This window comes from Apteryx mantelli, chromosome 20 (assembly GCF_036417845.1).
Source record: "Apteryx mantelli isolate bAptMan1 chromosome 20, bAptMan1.hap1, whole genome shotgun sequence".
Classification (NCBI taxonomy): domain Eukaryota; kingdom Metazoa; phylum Chordata; class Aves; order Apterygiformes; family Apterygidae; genus Apteryx; species Apteryx mantelli.
The window spans coordinates 12,132,010-12,151,009 of NC_089997.1; positions in this window are offsets into that span (position 1 = coordinate 12,132,010).

Consider the following 19,000-nt stretch of genomic DNA (forward strand, 5'->3'; position numbering starts at 1 on the left):
CATATCTTTACATGGCAAAGGGATGGGCAGAAGCATGTACAATTGATAAAAGGAAACATCAGCACAATAATAATCAGCACACAGAGATCCCTTTTCTCCTTTTATTTTGCAGTCCACAGGGAAAAACAAAGCACAGGGGAAGGGAAAGCATTGCCATTGCTTTACTCCTTTGCGGTTGTTTCTAATCAGCATTTCATTTTGTTAGGGCTTCTGAGGAGCAGAATTACTGTTAACAGCTCTTTTAAACTTTGTGTGTGAGCATCCCATTTCCAAAGGGAATTCTACAAGGGTGAACTCTTTTTAGGAAAACTGGGTCCAGTTCATCTCTGCAGCCCGTCTCCTCACATGGGACCCCAGAGAAGCTATGGCATTTTGGGTGACCAAAGCTCAGCCCAGCAGAGCACTTGGGCACTCTTGGGCAGCTCAGTCATCTTGGTCTGGGCTGGGTCCTTGTGCACCACAGTGAAGGATGTGGTGGTCCTGGGTCTTCCCATCCAGGCCCACAGCTCCACCGGCAACACAGGGTTAGGGTATGCAGGCAGATGACTAGGCTCTGCCTCGGGGTTGAGATAACTGAACAGGGCGTGAGAAAATAGTGGCTATGAGAAATCATTGGACACTGCAGGGAACAGAATGAGACCCTGCCAAGTTCCAGACAGCACAGTGAGTGATGGCTGGATTTCAGCGGTGGTTAAGGGAGAGTTATATGAGAAAAGGACAAGCGTCACACATAACTGGCATATTGGGGATCCTCCGGGGAGTAGACTCTTGCAGCACCAGCAGTACCGAGGTAATGATATCAGAAGCACCATATGAGCCAGGGGTTACCTGGCTAACAGTACCAGAAATATTAAACTTGAGTACATAGGCAGTAAAACTGGCACCAATGAAAGAAAAATACTTAGAGATGGGCTGTTTATTTCAAAGGGGATAAAGCTGGAGAAAGGGAGGGATCAAGCTGCATCATGGAAGAAGCAGCATGGGAAAATGGAGGCAGAGGGAATAAAAGGGGCCAGTCATGTGTAAGCAAGCTGCTGGCAGGGACACTTGTCTGGCCAGGCTGTGTACCTGCTCTCTGTGGTGTAGCCTATCATTGTATTAAATCCTTTTCCTAGCTCTTTTCTGGGTGAGCATGCTCGCTGTTCTGCGTGAGTGCATGGGTGGAAGGCTTGCAGACATCAAGGCAGCCAGCTACCAGAGACACCTGTGCGAGGGTGCCTGTGAGGTCTCCTGCAAGCTCTGAGTCTGATTAGCTGGTGAGCAAGAACAGGACCGGGTCATTTGTATTGTTCATGTTTACGAGTGCTGCTCATGTTTCTGTGGTGCCTGTAAAGGTACTGTGCCCCTGCTGGAGTTGATTTTTTGGTGGTCGACCATGTCTGTACAGAGTGTGTGTATGCCTCTTGGAAGTACATGCTCCGTCTTGCTGCTGGCAGGACCAGGGAACAGAGAACTGCAGTAGTCTCCCTTCCAGCAGACCAGGAAGGAGGAATCCCTGTATTCAAAAATCCACTGGATCCAGCGTCCTTTAACAGCGCAGGCCCTGGAGGTGCTGCAGCCACTTGGTCTTGATGTCGAGGTCCTGCTTCTCTGTCACTTTGTGGTTCCCAAAGGGCACGGAGGCTTAGGCTTTGGGGTTGCAGCGTGAAGGACCAGCTTTGGCACACGTCTTTCTAGTTCCCCACTATTGATTTAAGCAATACAAATACAGAGATTTTATAAGTGTTTGGATCAGTGATCCCCTAGAGTCAAAGGCAGTTTTGTTTTGTTTTTTTCTGATCAGACTTTCCATCTGCCAACCTTTATCGTAAAAGTGGCTGGGGTTGCACAGGCAGTGCCATATGCTCTACCCTCCATTTCAAAACCATCCACAGAAAGTAGCACTATTTAGTCAAGCTAAATAGCAGGGGCAATGGCCACTGTTTTGTTGGTGCTGCATAAACAGGACAGTCGTGCTGAGCAAAACTCCATTGTCTGAGGATCTGCTACACATTACTAAACACATCCTCATCATGTCCAAAGGTGAAAAAAAGCTGAGGGATATTTAAGCCAAATAACAATCTCAGATATCTCAAGATCTGTTTTCTCCTTTTACACAACAAACTTTACTCTCATGTTAAGGATGGCAGGAACTCTTGGCTGCTTCTGAACACAAAATTTCCGGGCCACCCCCTCACAGCAGATAATGCCAAAGGCTGTGATGGCCCCTTTGCTGTTAGTCAACTTCTGGAAAAAAAATGGAATAGTGTCACACTAGTCACTGATGGTGTCATATGCATAGAAGTCCTCAGCCTGAATATATGCTTCATAGGCTCCTTAAACCTTTCACCCATGAAACCAAGAAGCCTTCCCTAAGCCCTGGCATTTGAGGGTTGTAAAGGCTATTTTCTCCATTTTTTAAGCACTGCTGAAAATCAGAAGTTATGTAGGCCCTCCTCCATAACCTGTGTATCATGGATTAGACTGCACGCTGCCCAAGGAGAAGAAAGCAATTGCTGGCATGACAGAAAGTGAATGAGGGGAAGATCTCTGACATGCAGAAAGGACTGGGCTGCTATAGCCAAGAAGACGTGAAAATTTTGAGGGAAGGGAGATTGTCAATTAGGGACTAAAATGTAGCTACGAGTTTGACTGCAAGTGTTTAAGTGAGGAGGAAAGAGGTTCCTGCTATCTTGTTGTGAAGGCTTGAGAGTCTAGAGGGCTTGGTGAGGTCTCACAGCATTTCCTCTGCCATGCTGTCCAGTGCTGAGGCAATAATTCTGCACATACACAGGTGTGTAGCCAGTCTCTGGTGAGCTCCTTCAAACCACGACTCTGCTTATGGCCTCAGGAAGAACCATGCACCTACTCTTTATACATTGCTGCACTGCTGGCTGTGACTGAGCCTGTGCCAAAAGCTTTGCCCAGCCCAAGTGCACGGCATTCTCGGTAACAGCATCGCTGTCTGCACCCAAACACTCCTTGTCACAGGGACCTGGTGCACACGCTTGAGGGAGCTCTCTCAGGGCAGCACTCACCGCCTTCATGTGGATGAAGGTGACTTCTGAAGAGGAAGATGTGTTGGAGGGTGGTGGGGGAAACGGAGATGAAAGTTCAGCACCTATGTCTTCTGCAAAGCCATGTGGTACCTCAGCAGAGGCGCATTTGTGGCTCATCTCAGTGCTTGTTATTTTGGTCTCCTGTAAAACCCTTTGGCAGTTGTCTCCATCTGCAGGGGTGTATATGTGACTGAAGACAATGTTTCTCCCAACGACCCTTCATCCTGGTGGTTGATATATTCTCTCCTGACCGTGGCACTCAGACTCTCTGCTGATGATCACCCTTTTGGCATCTGTATATGCCGAGGTTTCAAAGCTGTACTCTTGCAGGATGCCAGAGAAGCTGGAGTGAATAATTCTGGTGGCCAACACAATCTCCTCAGGAGAGGTTCACTCGTTCTTTGAGAGGCTGTAGGTCTGGGTTTTGGGGTGCTGAGAACTCACTTCACACTGCAACAGCTGAATGTGCAGTCATTTCAGAAGGCTGTGCTTCAGCATGCCAGGCACAGAAATCTTGGGATGCAGGGAACACCATGCTGATTATTCCATTGCCCTTTTGTTTTACAATGGTGTTAGGAAAAACCCTGCCCAGGGGCTGTGAAGGCCTTGGCACTGTTTTGCGGGTTGGCCAAGGCTTGTCATGTTCCTTGCATGTTAGGGTTTGTGGGTGCAAGACCATGAAAACAACAAAAAAACACATGAGAAGAAAAAAATCCTGCCATAGAGTCTCTGGAAAACACTGCTTCAGTGTCTTCAGTGAAGGGGTACAGAGCTGCAGATATCAGGCCCCTCGCATTACCATGATTGACCCCAGGGTTGCAAAGAAAGAGGAATTTATCTCAACGCAAAGGGCACTGGAGGGTGGCCCTTGTTTTAGACAAACAGCTATATCAGTTGAGTGGAGCAACTGGCTATGTGCGACCACAAGGTGGGAAAGGGAGGATTGGATACCAGTGAACAGAGACACTGCAGGTTCATGAGGGGTTAAATAGAGTAGATTTAATGAAGGACTTACACTCCAAACTGCACAGGGAGCCCCAGGAACTGCGTGGAAGGGTTGATGATGGGAGGCTGCTGGACGCCCGGATCAGACCCCCAGGCGGGACTCAGCTTGTTGTATCCTAAGGTCCCCTTACAGCTAGTTGAACTATTTCCTTGTCTCAGCTGTGCTAAGCTTGAGTAGCTACTGTCCAGGAATCAGCTGGATGTTGTTGACAAAAGGGAATATGCCTGCCTGGCCCTGATGGGAATTTGGTCAGTGTGTAGTTTCACACGCTTGGGCTGCTACCAGGTACTCTGGCCAGATCTTCCACAGGTGTTCTCAGTCCACTCCACCCCTGACTGACAGAGACATGGTGTTGGTGCCACCAGTGTGCAGACAAGGTTTGGACATGCTTTTCAGGCATCAGCTTAACTAACAGCTGAGTTGTACAAGCAATGAAATTCTAGTAAATAGATGGTAAAATATAACATACATGCACGCAAAAATAATCAGCTCAAAAGACCAGGAGTATAATGCGTTTTCCCCATAGTCCTAAATCCAACAGCCATGATGACAGTCACTGCCAGGGGTTGTACCATGCTGGTGCTTTGCATCTGACATTGTGTAGTGGTTGGAGTAGACTCATCATCTTGTGGACTTCCGTTTCCATGGGCTTACTGCAGTGTTGTCAGCTTCCCAGCTACCGTCAGTGTATGGGGTTAGGATGGAGAGCAGCAATGTCGAGCAATGTTGCAGCTCTGCTCGGCATGTTCATCAGGTCACGGTTCTCTGGGAGAGAGTCTCCGAGAGGGAATAAGGACTGGGACACTTTCCCCTTTGCTTAGTACCAAGTGGGTGTCCTCTCAAAATAGTAACAGCTGTTGTAATGTATAGGGCCGCCCAAAAAAGAAGGGACCACATTCAGTATGGATTATTTCTTCCTCGGAGTATGTTGATGCCTAAAATACACTCTCAGACTAAGGCCAGCAACACAAGAACCCTGATGGGGGCTGCTTTGCTCATTGCCAATTTTAATTGCATAGGAGAGTCTTGCACATCGGCCCTGCCAAGGCCATTCACGGTTACTGAGCATCCTCAGTGGGACGGAGTCCTGTGCAAAACGACATCAGCCCCCATGTCCACCAGCTCTATTACTCGCTGTTGTCCCCCATTAGGCCAGTAAATTTTAATTGGGACAAAAGGGTGATGGACCCCCATTACATATCATCTAATTTGGATGGGGGACAGGGGGGACCTGCCTCCATTTCAGTATCAGGCTGGCAGCTCCCCCTCCGTGCACACTGCTGGTGGGGCAGTGGGTGTCGTGGGTCCCCCTGCACTCTCCAGGCTGCTCGCCGCGCTCCCCACCCCCTGGGGCTTTGTGCACTGCTCCAGGTGAAGCTGCAGCCACTGCTCGAGCAGCTCTGCAGTGGGTTTACCATCCACCCCCCGCCATGGTATGCCCGCTGGCAGCAGGTCTTGGAACGCACTGCCGCAACTCACCCTTTCTTTCTTTTCCACGTTTATCCTCCTGTTTCCCGACTTCCCATCCCTGCTAACAGAGGACACCTCGGCTAACTGAAATAGCAGCGCTGCGACTCCCCGCACTGTACCTGCCCCACCAATCACAGGTAGCACCATCGCTTGAAGATGGGGAGGGGCAGTGCGCAGCATCTTAGTGTGGTTTTGCTCATGGGTGTCTGATCTGGCCCTGTAAACTCGGGGGAATAAATTCTGGACAGCATTCCTAATTGCCACAGCTGGTTTATCTGTGCTGCGACAGTAGTCCACGCGGTAAGCCCACCATCGATGTCCGCGGTGGTCGGCCAGGTTAAATGCACCGTGCCCAGCACCCACTCCATTAGGGAGGGGAAACGTTTTGGTTTGGCTGGTGCAGGGTGCAGAGAGTGTTGTGCAGCCTGGGACCCTGGGGCAGAGCCTCCATCCAACCGAGCTCCTCTCTAGTAAAATGAACTGCATCTGCCCTATCGTCCCACAGCCTTAACAGCCACTCTGACAGCCCTTCACGGGGCTGCTGCCTGTAGCGCCGCTGTGTATCCTGCAGCTCTGATGCTTTAAAATCACCAGGAGTTGTGGTCTCTTCAAACTGGCTGCATTCGGTCTGGTGAGCCACTGCTCTGCCACCGGCCAGGCAGCTGCTTCGCCCTCAGGCTCAGTGTCTGACTCCGAACTGGGGAGTTCATCGGGGTCCCAGATATTGCCATCCCAAATATTCATTCACCACTTCTAATTTTTCAAATATACTTCAGAAAGGAAACAGATGGGTCTTTTCCCAAGTATTCATAAATGCACTTTATAATATCAAATACACCCTTTTGGATGAAAAGAAATGAAAAATGGAAAAGCTACATCTGTGATTATTATGGTATACTGAACCAGAGTTAATGCAAGTCTGTACTACTTTTAGAATGACAGTGTATGAAGCAAAAAAACATGCATTTCTGTTTAATGGTAACTTCTTTATACAAGTAAAATTGGAAAGCATAAAAACAAGGGCTCAGAAGCACCATCTTCTGCAGTTGAAATATAGGCTATCTGAGAAAGAAAACACATGGAAGCTAATATCAAAGGTAATTCACAGGTACTGGGAAATACGAAGCAGAGTGAAATAATTTTAATGTTTACAGAACGCTTGTCTTTTCTTTTTCTTTCTTTCTTTCTTTTTTTTTAATATATATATTCTCCATGATTTCCATCCCTTATTTGATTTGGGCTTTCCTGTCCCATGTTTAACCAAAGATATCCCAGATCTCTTGTGAAATACATATAAATATGCAGCTTAGAGTATTAGGATTAGAAGATGTCATCTTTCAGAAAGGCTTCCTTGGAGGAGTTTCTTGAAGATAACACTTCTGAGATCTGTCGAATCCCAAGTTTGCTTAGACTAGAGGCATAGTAGCTGCCTCTATCTCCTGCTAATAAAGTCTTATGGGGGGGGGGAGGGTACTACCAATAAGCATAATTGGTGCAAACTCTCTTTTCTTCTAACATGGCAGTATCCTAGAAACTCTTTGCTCTTAATTAACCATCCAAGTAACCCCCCAATCCAATGAAATAAGGGAGAGGGAGGGTCCTAATATCTCCCTGCCAAAGGGCTTGCTACCTTGGGGATCTCTGCTGCAACCTGCACACTGCACACTGCCCTGTGCCCTGAAACAGGACATCCAGGGCTGACTTCCAGGAGGAGGCCTCAGAGAGCAGCTTTGACATGGTGGGACTTTTTTCTCTGGCATAGTTAACAAGGAAAAGGTCTTGCCATGACGGAGCACTCAGAGGTCCTCTTTTGAGCAGCAGTGCCACAGTCATTACCTTTCAAAATGGGCAAATAAGGAAAACTTCCAAAGACAGAGTATTTCTTCAGAAAAATATTTGGCCTCTTGCAACCACTGCTACCAGATGTGCATAATAAAGTGAGTGATGTTTCAAGGGCTGAGAGCTTATTTTTTGTGCTGAAAATGAAGCAAATCGCAACATTGCTTTTGGACCCTAAGAATCATCACCTGATGCTCAAGCACTTTCCTGTAAGCTGGCAGGAAATATATGAAGGGTCATAGCTGAGAATCAGCTTGCAAAGTTGAAGTGGTTTTATGCAAATAACTCTGCAAGACCCTTCAGTATTATGGTCTTCACCTTTACGCATTCTCCTCTCTTCTCTAAGGGAGTCATTTCTAGCCTGACAGTTCAGGTGTCCCTCTCAGCTGAGCACATTTTGCAATGTGTCACTAGGTTGTTGGAGGCCTGCAGTTTCTGAAGTTCTTGCCAGGATCTCCAGCCAGGATGCTAACTCAACCCCCGTGTTCAGCTGAGCACATACAAATAACCTCACCATCACCATCCAAGCCACGTGCCCGCTGCTGGTCTATGAGCTGCTAAGGCAGGAGTGACCTTGCATGCACATGCCCCAGCCATGAGCCGCTGCTGGTAACCTTTCAGAGGCTGAGTGAGAAGTGACCTCCCAAGCAAGAACACAAGCCTTGTCCATCAGAGAACCTGAAAGGCCATCAGCAGCTGTGTGGGTTTGGTAGATGATTGTAAGGTCACCCCTATCTGAGCAGCTGATAAGCCAGCACTTGGCTAATGCTTGGGGCAATCGTTTGTGAGGTCATTTCTGCCTGAGGACCTGATAGGCCACCAAGAGGCACAGGGCTAGGATGTTGATTGTGAGGTCATTCAGAACTGAGTAGCTGATAGGCCAGAAACAGTTACAAGGCTTGGATGGTGACTGTGACGTCACCTCTATCTCAGCCTATGATAGGCCAGCAGCAGGCCCATGGCTCAGGTGAGGATTGTGAGGTCATTGCTGCATGAATACCTGACTGGATGGAAGCCAAGACCATGCTGAGGTCATTTCCCTTAGGGCAGGTGAAAGACCAGCAGCAGTTCCATTGGCTTGGTGGGTGATTATGAGGTCAGTTGTGTCTGATCAGCTGATAGGCCACCAGGAAGCTGCTGGTTGGGGACATTTTTGTGAGATTAATTGTGTCTCAGAAGCTCATAGGAGAGTAGGAAGCATATAGCGATGAAGGTGCCTGTGAGGTCCCTTCTGTCTCTGCAGTTGATGGACCGTGAACAGGCACATGCATGGGAAAGTGGCTGTGAGGTGACTTCCGTGGGTGAAGCTGATAGGCCAGCACTTGACTCCTGTCTGCAGTAAGGGGTTGTAAAGTCCTGTCTGCCTGCGTACCTGACAGGCCACCAACAGGCACAGGGCTCGGATGTGGGTTTTGTGGTCATTCCTGTCTCTGGTGAGTGCCACTCGCTCTGTACAGAGGGTGAGGAGTGGCATGGAGAGCCCTGGGCCATGAGTGGTTTTGGGCCACTGGACTCTGTGCAAGACACAGAAATATATTTTTTAATGGTGCAGACCTGATAATACCAGAGATATTTAGAAAATGTCAATAAAAAATGAAAGAAGAGAGAAATTAAGGAAATGATCTAAAGTGGAGAAATGTTTTGTTACACTTTCCAGCTTTTAAATATTTGTGTTCTTATTGTCTTTCTTGGCTTTGTTGTCTTTTTTCTTAATATCCTGGTCTTTTTTTTTTTTTTTTTTTTGAAAAGGAAAGTGATTTCCAGAACTGGGGTGGAATGCAATGACAGAGTCACCAACAGCTGGTGCCACTGTAGGTGTCCTGGTCCCTTCTGCCCAGCCTCCATCTGCAGCCCCAAGGGGCTCTGGTCTCTCACAGGTCTCCTGTGAGAGCTGCCAGTCCCACGCAGGTACCTCAGGTACACCAGGACCTCCCCAAGTGCCACTGGATGCTTGTGGTGAGACACCTGAGCTTTGCCCGAAAAGGTGAAGAACCGTTTTCAACATTTAAAGAAAAAAGGGGAGCACCTTTTCCTCAGCTGAAGTGGTAGAATATTTTTAATAAAATGTCAACATTTTCCTATGAAAAAATAATGGAAAATTTCAGGAAGGGTATGAATCTCAGGAGAAGAAATATTGACCTGCTCCTGGCTTCACATTAGCACTGCTCTGTCTATTATGCTGTGGATGTAATCTCACTAATCTTTCATGTATTTTCATCTGTCCTCATTAAAGTGACCATTTATAAAGTTTCCTTTATGTCAGACTATCTGGAAAACTTTCTGTAATTTTCCAGTCTTCCTCCTCCGCTTGCTCTTTATCCATCAGATACCTCTCAACTCTCCAGTTGCTGCTCTGAGCTTCAGGGAGTCTGAAGCTTGCCTCGTCTTTCAGGAGTCTGATGGTCTCCTTAGACAACTCCTTAGTTGTGTTTCTGTCTATCCATTCCTATCTGTCAGTCAGAAACAGTTCAAGGAGGGTTATTCCTTGTGGAAAGTGGACCTCATTGGAGGCAGCTTGGATTTAACATACAGTTGAGGAGTGTATTTGACTTTTTATTAAACTGTATCATATTTTATTTTTGCTTGTTTGCAATTAAGAAAAATCCTCCTGTGTCTGCGGCTAGTTGTCTAAGGAAAGCAGGTGGGAATTGGTGCATAGGAGCTGTAACATTCAGCTACAGACTTGAGTGGAAAAAGGTTAGGTTTTAACAGGAGTGAGGTAAGTCCCCAGTGGCTGATGAGAGAAATGACACAGTTGGGGAGGTGAGGAGGAAAGTTGGCCATAAAGGTGTCATATCAAAAATACTGCTTTTCCTGCATGTTCAGACTTCATTATGGTAGAGACCCTCTGGGTCAGTATGAATTGGAGAGTGTGGATATCACTTATTCTGTAAGCTGAAAAATAAAGGAAGCTTAAAAAGGAGAAATCCTTTCTTTTTCAGGTGCTCATTGAAATCTTGCTCTTGTAAATAAACTCCTGAATCCTCTCCAATTAGCCACACAAGAATTGAAGAACTGAAGAAAATTAGGGGGAGTGAGATTGGTTGTTAGGGCTTTCTGCATTTTAATGGTGCCTCTGGTGTATTTGGTGCTGAGTCCACGAACCTCAGATACTGAGAGGATATTGAACAAGCCTCTCAAGAAGTTAGAGTCAGAAGCAAATGCCAAAGTTTCTTGGAGTGTTAATGGGTCCCACTGAGGGTCGTTACTCACAAAGCCTCCCCAGAGGCTGATTACAGCAGAAAGTTGGAGGCGCTCATTGCAAGTAGGCAAAGGGAACGTGCAGGTGACTCTGATGCCACGAAAACCTGGATGAGTTTTGTCAAGCAGGACGGCCAGACACTAACAGCCAGCCCCTGGGTAGGGTGATCCTTTCCCTCACGCTGTGCTCAGGGCTCTTCCTGGGGCAGTGTGAATGTGGGGGTGTGCACTCCCACCCCAGGATCTCCCTACCTTTACTGATGTCTCTCTGCCCTCACTTGCTTTTCCTTGAGACACAAAGCCAGTAGCTGATCACAGACTCCCTCTGGGTGACCTGTAGCACCACAGCACTACCCTTCAAGTGACACTTCCTTTACCTGAAGTCACATCTGAAACCCATGAGCTGCAGTTTGTGGCTGTTTCCCCTTCTCACGCTGTTTCCCACTTTCCATCATCTCTGAAACCACCTTTCAAGCACTCACAGGCTCCTACTCTACTGCCCTTCACCTCCACTTCAGCAGGACAAAGCACCCCAGGTCCCTCAACCTCTCCTGCTGGGTGCAGTTATTCCCCCCTAGGTGCAGGACTTGACACTTCTCTTGTAAATCTTCATGAGGTGCCTGTTGTCCAAATCACCCACGTTTCTCAAAGTCCTTCTGGACTGAACTTCCTCTGTGTAAAAACAGAACAAACCAAAACCAAAACCAACACAAAACAGTACCAAGGGGGAAAGGGTAAGCAGAGGTGGGCTGATTGTATGGGAGGGGATCAGCATGGTAAAAGAGAGAAACTTAAAAGAGGGAAGAGAAATAAAAGGTGGAAATGAAAAGTGAAGCGAAGGATTGATCAGGGCTGTTTTGGAGATTTCTGCCAGGAAGCCCTGCATCTCAACCATTCTGACTGGAGGAAGACAAGAAAGCTGACCTCCTTCCACTGTTATGGGGAACCCGTGTGTTTTCCGTGAATTTGACAAGTGAAGGCCCAGAGGGAAAAGAGTCACAGACTCCATCAGGGTGGAAGGGACCTCAGGAGCTCTCTAGCCCAATCTCCTTGCTCACAGCAGGGTCAGCTCCGGGGTCAGACCAGGTTGCTCTGGGCTTGATCCAGTCTGGTCTTGGAAACCTCCAAGGGAGGAGACTGCACAGTGTCTCTGGACAGCCAGTTCCAATGCTTGACCATCTTCTTAGCAGAAAAGCTTTTCCTTATCTCCTGCATAAACATCCTCCCATCATGGACTGTGGTGTAGAGCCTGGCTCCATCTTCTTGGTGACCTCCTCGTAGCCATTCGAAGGCTGCCATGAGATCCCTCCAAAGCCTGGAGTTCAGGTGCAAGTTCCCTGTTTAGCCAAGCTGGTCCCCTGACATGTCTGCTAGCTTTACTGAGTATTGGGATGGACCATTCTTGTGCTTGGTGGATGCTGTCCTTAAAGGCCTGCTGGCTTTCCTGGGCTCTTCAGAGCTGCCTCCCGTGGGATTCCCCACCAGGCCCCTGAAGAGGCCAAAGTCTGCTCCTCTGAGGGCCAGAGTCTGTACTCTGCTGCTGTCCTTCCTCACATCCCGTCAGGGTCTGCGACTCCACTTTTTCATGGTCACTGTAGGCAAGGCAGACACTGACTATCCCATCCCTGCTCAGTTCCTCTTTATTTGCAATTTCCACATGCAGGAAAGCATCACCCGTCTCGGCCCATCTGGCAAATGTGCCAAGAAGTTGTCCCTGACACCTTCCAAAAACCTCCTGGACTCCTTGCACTCTGCTGTTTGTCCTTCCACTGAATGTCCGAGAGATTAAGGTCTCCCCATAAGAACCAGGGCCTGTGACCCACAGACTTCCTCAGGTTGCTTAAAGGAGATTGCATCCACCTCCTCACCCAAGGTCTGTAGCTCCTATCACAATGTCACCTTTACTCTCATGCTCACCAACAAGCTCTCACACAGCTCCTTGTCCATCCCAGGGAAGAGCTCCATACATCTGAGCTGCCCCTTCACACAAAGGGCATCCTCCCTCCTCGTCTTCCCTCACAGTCTCTCCTGAAGACCTTGTACCCAACCAGCATAGCCCTCCAGTCATGTGAGCTGTCCCACCACATCTCAGTTATTCCAACCATGTTTCAGTCCTGTGACAACTTGTGCATCTCCATCTGCTATTGTCTGTGCCCCAGGCTGCATTCACTTGCACATATTTGGGCTGCAGAGCCTCAGCTGCGGCACAGAGCGTAGATTGCTCATGGTGAGCCATGTTACCAAGAGTCAAGGACACCGTATGTGCAGTGGCCCACTTCAGTGCATGGACATGCCGGCATAGATAGGAGGTGGCAATGTAATGGTGAAAGGAGGTTCCCACTAAGGGAGCAAACCCTGCGGTACCTGAGGCCAGAGGAAAGCAGAGCTGGGCTGTGCAGAAATGGCAGGAGAGGACTTTGCTGCCTGAACTGACTTTGTAGCTCACAGGGCCTGTGACAGAGGTCAGCTGATCTCCAGGAAGGACAAGGTGCCAGTGAAGAAGTCCCTGGGCCTGGACAGCCTGTGATGCAGCCACCCTGTGGAGCTCATTAGCACAGTCCCTGTTCATATCATCTGGGATGAGAAGAGGTTCAGGAGTAGGAGATCTTGAAGGGTTTGAGAGTGCAGGGACATAAGTGGAGTCCTTGATGTGATGTGTCTCCCATTTATGCAGCTGCTTGAATGCAGACAGGATGGACTTTGCCTAAAGGCAGTGGTGGCATTCAGTTATTTGGGCACAGCTAGGAAACCTGAGAGGCCCTGGGGCACTTGCCCAGCAACCACTCCAAAAGGACATGGCTTTCCTGTAGGTCCCATGCTGGATCTGCTAGAGACGTGTGCTTGTGCTGGACACCCCAGGCATCTGACATGGCCCTGCCCATGGCCTATTTTTATGTCATTAAATCAAGGCTCTGCACTGAATTACATTAAATGTTTACAACATAGAGATGTGCATGAGTCTCAGCTTCCTAGTGAGTGGAGTTCTAGGAGCAGTGGTAGGCATCGAGTGTCATTTCAGATGGCCAAGAAAAATTCCCCACCTGGCCCCCACCTCATGCTCTAGAAGGATGCAGGTCTCCTAGTTGTTCCATCAGAGCAAACAGTCACTGGCCCATGCCTTGCACCACCTCTGTCTCTTCAAATGTCACCAGGGGTTTGTGTGTGAGCAACTGACTCCCATCCTCCATCTCCACTGATTACAATGGGAGCTTAGACAAGACGCACGCATGCCCACATCTCTGTTGTGCTCACTTCAGCTTTGGCAAGGGCAATCCCACCTCCTGCGTGTTTGTGGAATTCAGGGGAGGGATCTGAATCCCACTCCAGCCCAGGGGTTTCTAACCTGGCATGAGATGTCCAGATTGACTCATCTGAATTAACACCTGAACCATAGGTAAATGAACTCTCTTCTTGTCCCTCTCTAGGTGTCCTGCCTAGTCAAGAAATGGGAATAGGGTCTTCCGGAGTGGGACGTTTCCATCTCTCATAGATAATCATCTTCTGATGAGACAAATTGCAATGCTGGGACCAGTCTCTCTTCACTCTTTAGAGAGAGACCATCAGTGATTATTTTGGTCTACCTCAGTGAACGTTTCCCAAGAGGAGGGAGTGCAAAGGAGAAATGAAGTCACACCTTCAGCTAGGCCACTGTTCCCGAGTGGGGCCAGTCTGCTGGGACAGAGGGAGCTCATGGCAACCGGTCAGCACTGCCGAGAGACAGCTCTGTGCAAGAGCATCTCCTCTGCAGAGAGCAGCAGGGCTCCAGGCACTGCCTGCTCTTGCTGACATGAGATGAGACAAGATAGAGAGAAGCGAAAGGCAGTGTGGAGTGGGAGGAGAGAGGAGAGCTCACGGAGGGACAAATCTTCACAGCCCCTGACACAGTAAGTCTCTGGCTGTAGAGCAATACTGCTGGTGTTCCTGGAGGGGTCTTCTAAACCCATCGCATCCCATGACTGCTAGGTTCTTTAGGATCGCTCCTGTCTTCTTGAGTGCAGAGGAGGAGGAGGTGCTTCTAAAGCAGGGAATCCCAGCCACACCATCACAGGGACAGGGCATCCTGCTACCTTCTTGCCGGGATGCTGCAGGGGTGTGAAGCCACGGAGTGCACCTAGGTCTGCATGGGCTGTAATTGAGAGCAGTGTCCCTGCACCCCAGGGTGCTGTGTGCCTGGGACAGTGACTCTGCTGCCTGCCAGGGTCAGCACTCAGCCTGCCCAGGGAACTCCCCTACAGCATTGTGGGGATGATCGACCCTATCAGGGCAGGGTCATTCTCCCATTGAGAGTGTTCTGTATGGGTCAGGGCTGCTTGCAGCTCTAGTTCATGCACAGGACATTTCAGAGGGGACTTTTCAAGAGGAAGGTGAAGGCAGGGATTTCCTGAAAGAGAAGCCAATTTCCTGAGGTGGTGCTTTAACTTTCCTAGCACCTGGCAAGGGGAAAATGGAAATGGAGCTGTCAGCTTTGAACAAAGGACTGAAACTCATTAACAGTTTCAATGAGCAGTCAATGGGTCTGCTAGAAACTTCTGAAAGTCCCTGCACCCATCCCTTAGTGTATAGACAGCACCAGCTTCCCCTTTGCTGGCCTCATTAGCGTTTATCTGCCCTGCTCCTTAGCACCTCCAAAAATGGGAACGCCCCTGGACAGTGCCCTGCCCCTGGGAGGTTTCTTCAGGGCAGAACTTAGCCCACTGGGGAAGGTGTGGGCATTGCAGGGCCTGACCATGACTTGCCCAAATCCTACTTCCCACGATGTTTCTAGAAGCAGTTCCCTCTCATTCACTGCCCAGCTCTGATGCCTGGAGCTGTCCCTGCTGGGAGCTGTTTCTCTGTCCCAAAGTCTTTTTCCTGGTTGGTGCTTACAGACCTCCTCCCACTCTCTGTGTGCTCAGTTCTGCCCTAAAGAAAGCTCCCACAGGCAGGGCACTGTCCAGGGGCATCTCTGTGCTTGCAGGTCCTAAGGAGCAGGTCAGACAAACCCTCATGAGGCCAGAGAAGGTGATGCTGGTGCTGTGTGTAGGCTGAGGTGCGGATGAAGGGACTTGCTATGGTTTCTCTCAGCCCTTTGGATTTCTCAAAATGATGGGAGTGCTCACCTGCAGTAAAGACACCGATCCTGTGTGTCCTGCGTGGTGTGGTCTTCATGGCAGTGAGAAGGGCCAGTCCCTTTCCAACCCGTGAGGCTCCTGGCAATGCATTTCATCAGGTTGGGTAATCAGCTGACTCTCCTTTAAGGAGAGTCCACCTTTGGACCCTTGACTGTTTCTCCGGGGTGATCTGCCGACTTGGAAGCTGCTCTCCAGCAGAACACAGCTTCCCTGTAGCATTTCTGTGATGTGTGAGAGTCTGGTCATGTGAGTGGTCAGATACCCTTGGAACACTCCACTCTCTCCATCTCTGGGCTGAGAGAAAAGAATTTGGAAATCTTCACTGTGAAACTGAACTCCTCTGCTCTCAGCTCAGTCCACTTTCTTCCTTAGAGGAACTTGTGAGTGTGATTGTCCTTTAGCTGAGGGAGGTGCAAGTGCAGCACAGCGAGGGGAAAAACTTACTAACACACCAGATCCTGCGACACCTGTACAAAGTCACAGCGAGCTCTTTATTTCCTCTTGGCATGCACAAGTGCTCATGCTGAGAACAATTGAAATGCCAAAGATTTCTACCCCGTCAGAGAATGCTCCCACGGTAAGATGGAGGCACCTAAAAACTAAATAAATATGTAAACTGACTCCTCCACTGAAGATCATTTTCTGGAGAAAATAGGTATCAAAATGTTGAGCAGCCCTTTCACATAAGGAGTGGACGTAATCTGCTGCAGGATGTGCACATCAGAGCTAGTCACTTCCCATTCCCACTGCAGTGCCTGGAGGAAGGATGCGGATGGTAAGTTGACATGAGGACAGAGTCTATCTCATTGGAACAGAGACGTCCAGAAAGTGTGAGGTCACCCCCTGCCTTCACTTGACTGCTTCTCTCCCTTGCTAGAGTGGGCGACGGTGTGACTGGTTCAGCTACAGACACCTCTGTTCAAGAGGGCAAGGCTGGGGGAGATGAAGCCCTCATGAGGGTCTTCTCTTTCCGAGACAGCTGGCATGAGTGCTGTATTCAGCTCTCATTATGGCAAATAGAGAATAGTCCCACTGGGTCATTGCACCAAGTTCCCTCTGCCGAGCTCACAGCACTGATCCCCAGGTATCCAACCGAATATCTGGGGCTGTTTGACACCTCCATTTACACCCCTGGCACCCCGGCAGAGCAGAACGGGCTCTTCTGGAGACCACGGCAGTGTCCCCTGCTCAGTGTGGCACACACAGCCAGCACAAACAGAGCTCAAGCAAGGATTCTGAAAGAAGGTGAAGAACAGAGGAAATGTGGGGGGTACTATGAGAAATGGTATGAGTTTGGCTTGGAGAAGCCTGCTCTAACATTTTACTGTCTTTTCCTCCTCAGACAGACCCCCAGGCCCAGGGGGAGCAAATGTTCAACAGCAGCTCCCCAAACGAGTTCCTCCTCCTGGCATTTGCAGACACATGGGAGATGCAGCTCTTGCACTTCTCGCTGTTTCTGAACATCTACCTGGCTGCTCTCCTGGCCAACAGCCTCATCATCACAGCCATAGCCTGTGACCACGGCCTCCACACCCCCATGTACTTCTTCCTCCTCAATCTCTCCCTCTTTGACATTGGCTCCATCTCTGTCACTGTCCCCAAATCGATGGCCAATTCCCTGTGGGACACCAGGTCCATTTCCTACTCGGGATGTGCTGCCCAGGTCTTTTTTTTTGCCTTTTTCATTTCAGCTGAGTATTCTCTTCTCACTGTCATGGCCTATGACCGCTACATTGCCATCTGCAGACCTCTGCACTATGGAACCCTCATGGGTAGCAGGGCTTGTGTCAAAATGGCAGCAGCTGCCTGGGGCACTGGTTTTCTCTTTGGGGGCCTGCACACTGGAAACACATTTTCAGTAACATTCTGCCAAGGCAATGTCGTGGAGCAGTTCTTCTGTGAAATTCCCCACATCCTCAAGCTCTCCTGCTCAGACTCCTACCTCAGGGAAGCTGGGCTTATTGTGGTTGGTACTTGTTTAACTTTTGGGTTTTTTGTTTTCATTGTACTGTCCTATGTGCAGATCTTCACTGCTGTGCTGAGGATCCCCTCTGAGCAGGGCAGGCACAAAGCCTTTTCCACGTGCCTCCCTCACCTGGCAGTAGTGTCCCTGTTTCTCAGCACTGCAGGCTTTGCCTACCTGAAGCCCCCCCTCCCTCTCCTCCCCAGCTCTGGATCTGGTGGTGGCTGTCCTGTACATGGTGGTGCCTCCAGCAGTGAACCCCCTCATCTACAGCATGAGGAACAAGGAGCTCAAGGAGGCACTGAAGAAACTGATTCAGCTAGTACTATTTTAGCAGCAAGAAGCTGCCCAGCTCTAGTCACAAGCAATATCCAATCTATCTCAGGCAACTCGGGTGCTTTGGGTGTTCTATCTGTGACACTCATGTTTGTACACAACTGCTTGAATTCATCTCCAGAGGCACAAAGTCCATCTGTCTGATCCAGAGGCCTTCTGTCCATCTGTCTACCACTGCATCAGAGCTGGCCTCCCAAGTAGCAGCTCTGTAATAAAAGGGGATTTCCTCAGTACAGGGCCTGAAGGTTGGACTCTTCTTCCAAAGCTGGTGCCAAGAATGCGCTGAGGGAGTTGCACCCAAAAAGGCCTTTTGCTGCACATGAGTTCTCCATGGGCTAAGGGGGACGCGCTCATAGGGTGATGTGTTAGGAAATGAGGGCAGGATTCTGCCCTCATTTGTGGGTGCCGAGTACCCCTGGAGAGGGTGAGTGGTATCTGCCGGGGACTGTCTCACATATTACAGGGCTGGTGACAGATGCCGGTTCTTCTGGAAGGGAATATGGAGTCACCAGGGGAGCACAGGGCATCCCCAGGGTCAGCGTGTGCCTGGGATGGGCAGTGAGTGGAGACTCACAAAAGCAAGTGCAGTCACCCAAAGCAAAGGGCTAAACCAACGAATGCACTGAGTGAGGGCTCTGCAAGCTCAGCAGAGCCAGCAGGGACTCAGCAGGCCCAGGGAAGGGACACTCCAGAGCGGTTCTTGTCATCCACCTACAAACCATGGGCTGGGTGCAAGGACACATCTGAACCCCTCCTGAGCCATTTGAAATACCGTGTTTGCTTTGAGCATCTTCCACAGCCACAGACCCTGGGGAGGGGGGTGTCAGGTGCAATGCTGCTGGGCCAGCTGGCTCTGCCATGGCCAGTGCAAAGTCACCCCATGGCCCCACAGCCTGCTCGTGCTGCAGAGAAGCACTGACAGCCCGGGGCCCTGCAGGGAACCGGGGAGGGGTTAAGGAACAACCGGCCAGGCCAGCACAGGCACACACTCACTCGGGGAAAGGCTCTCTGGGAAGCAGGGAGCCCCGAGCAAGGC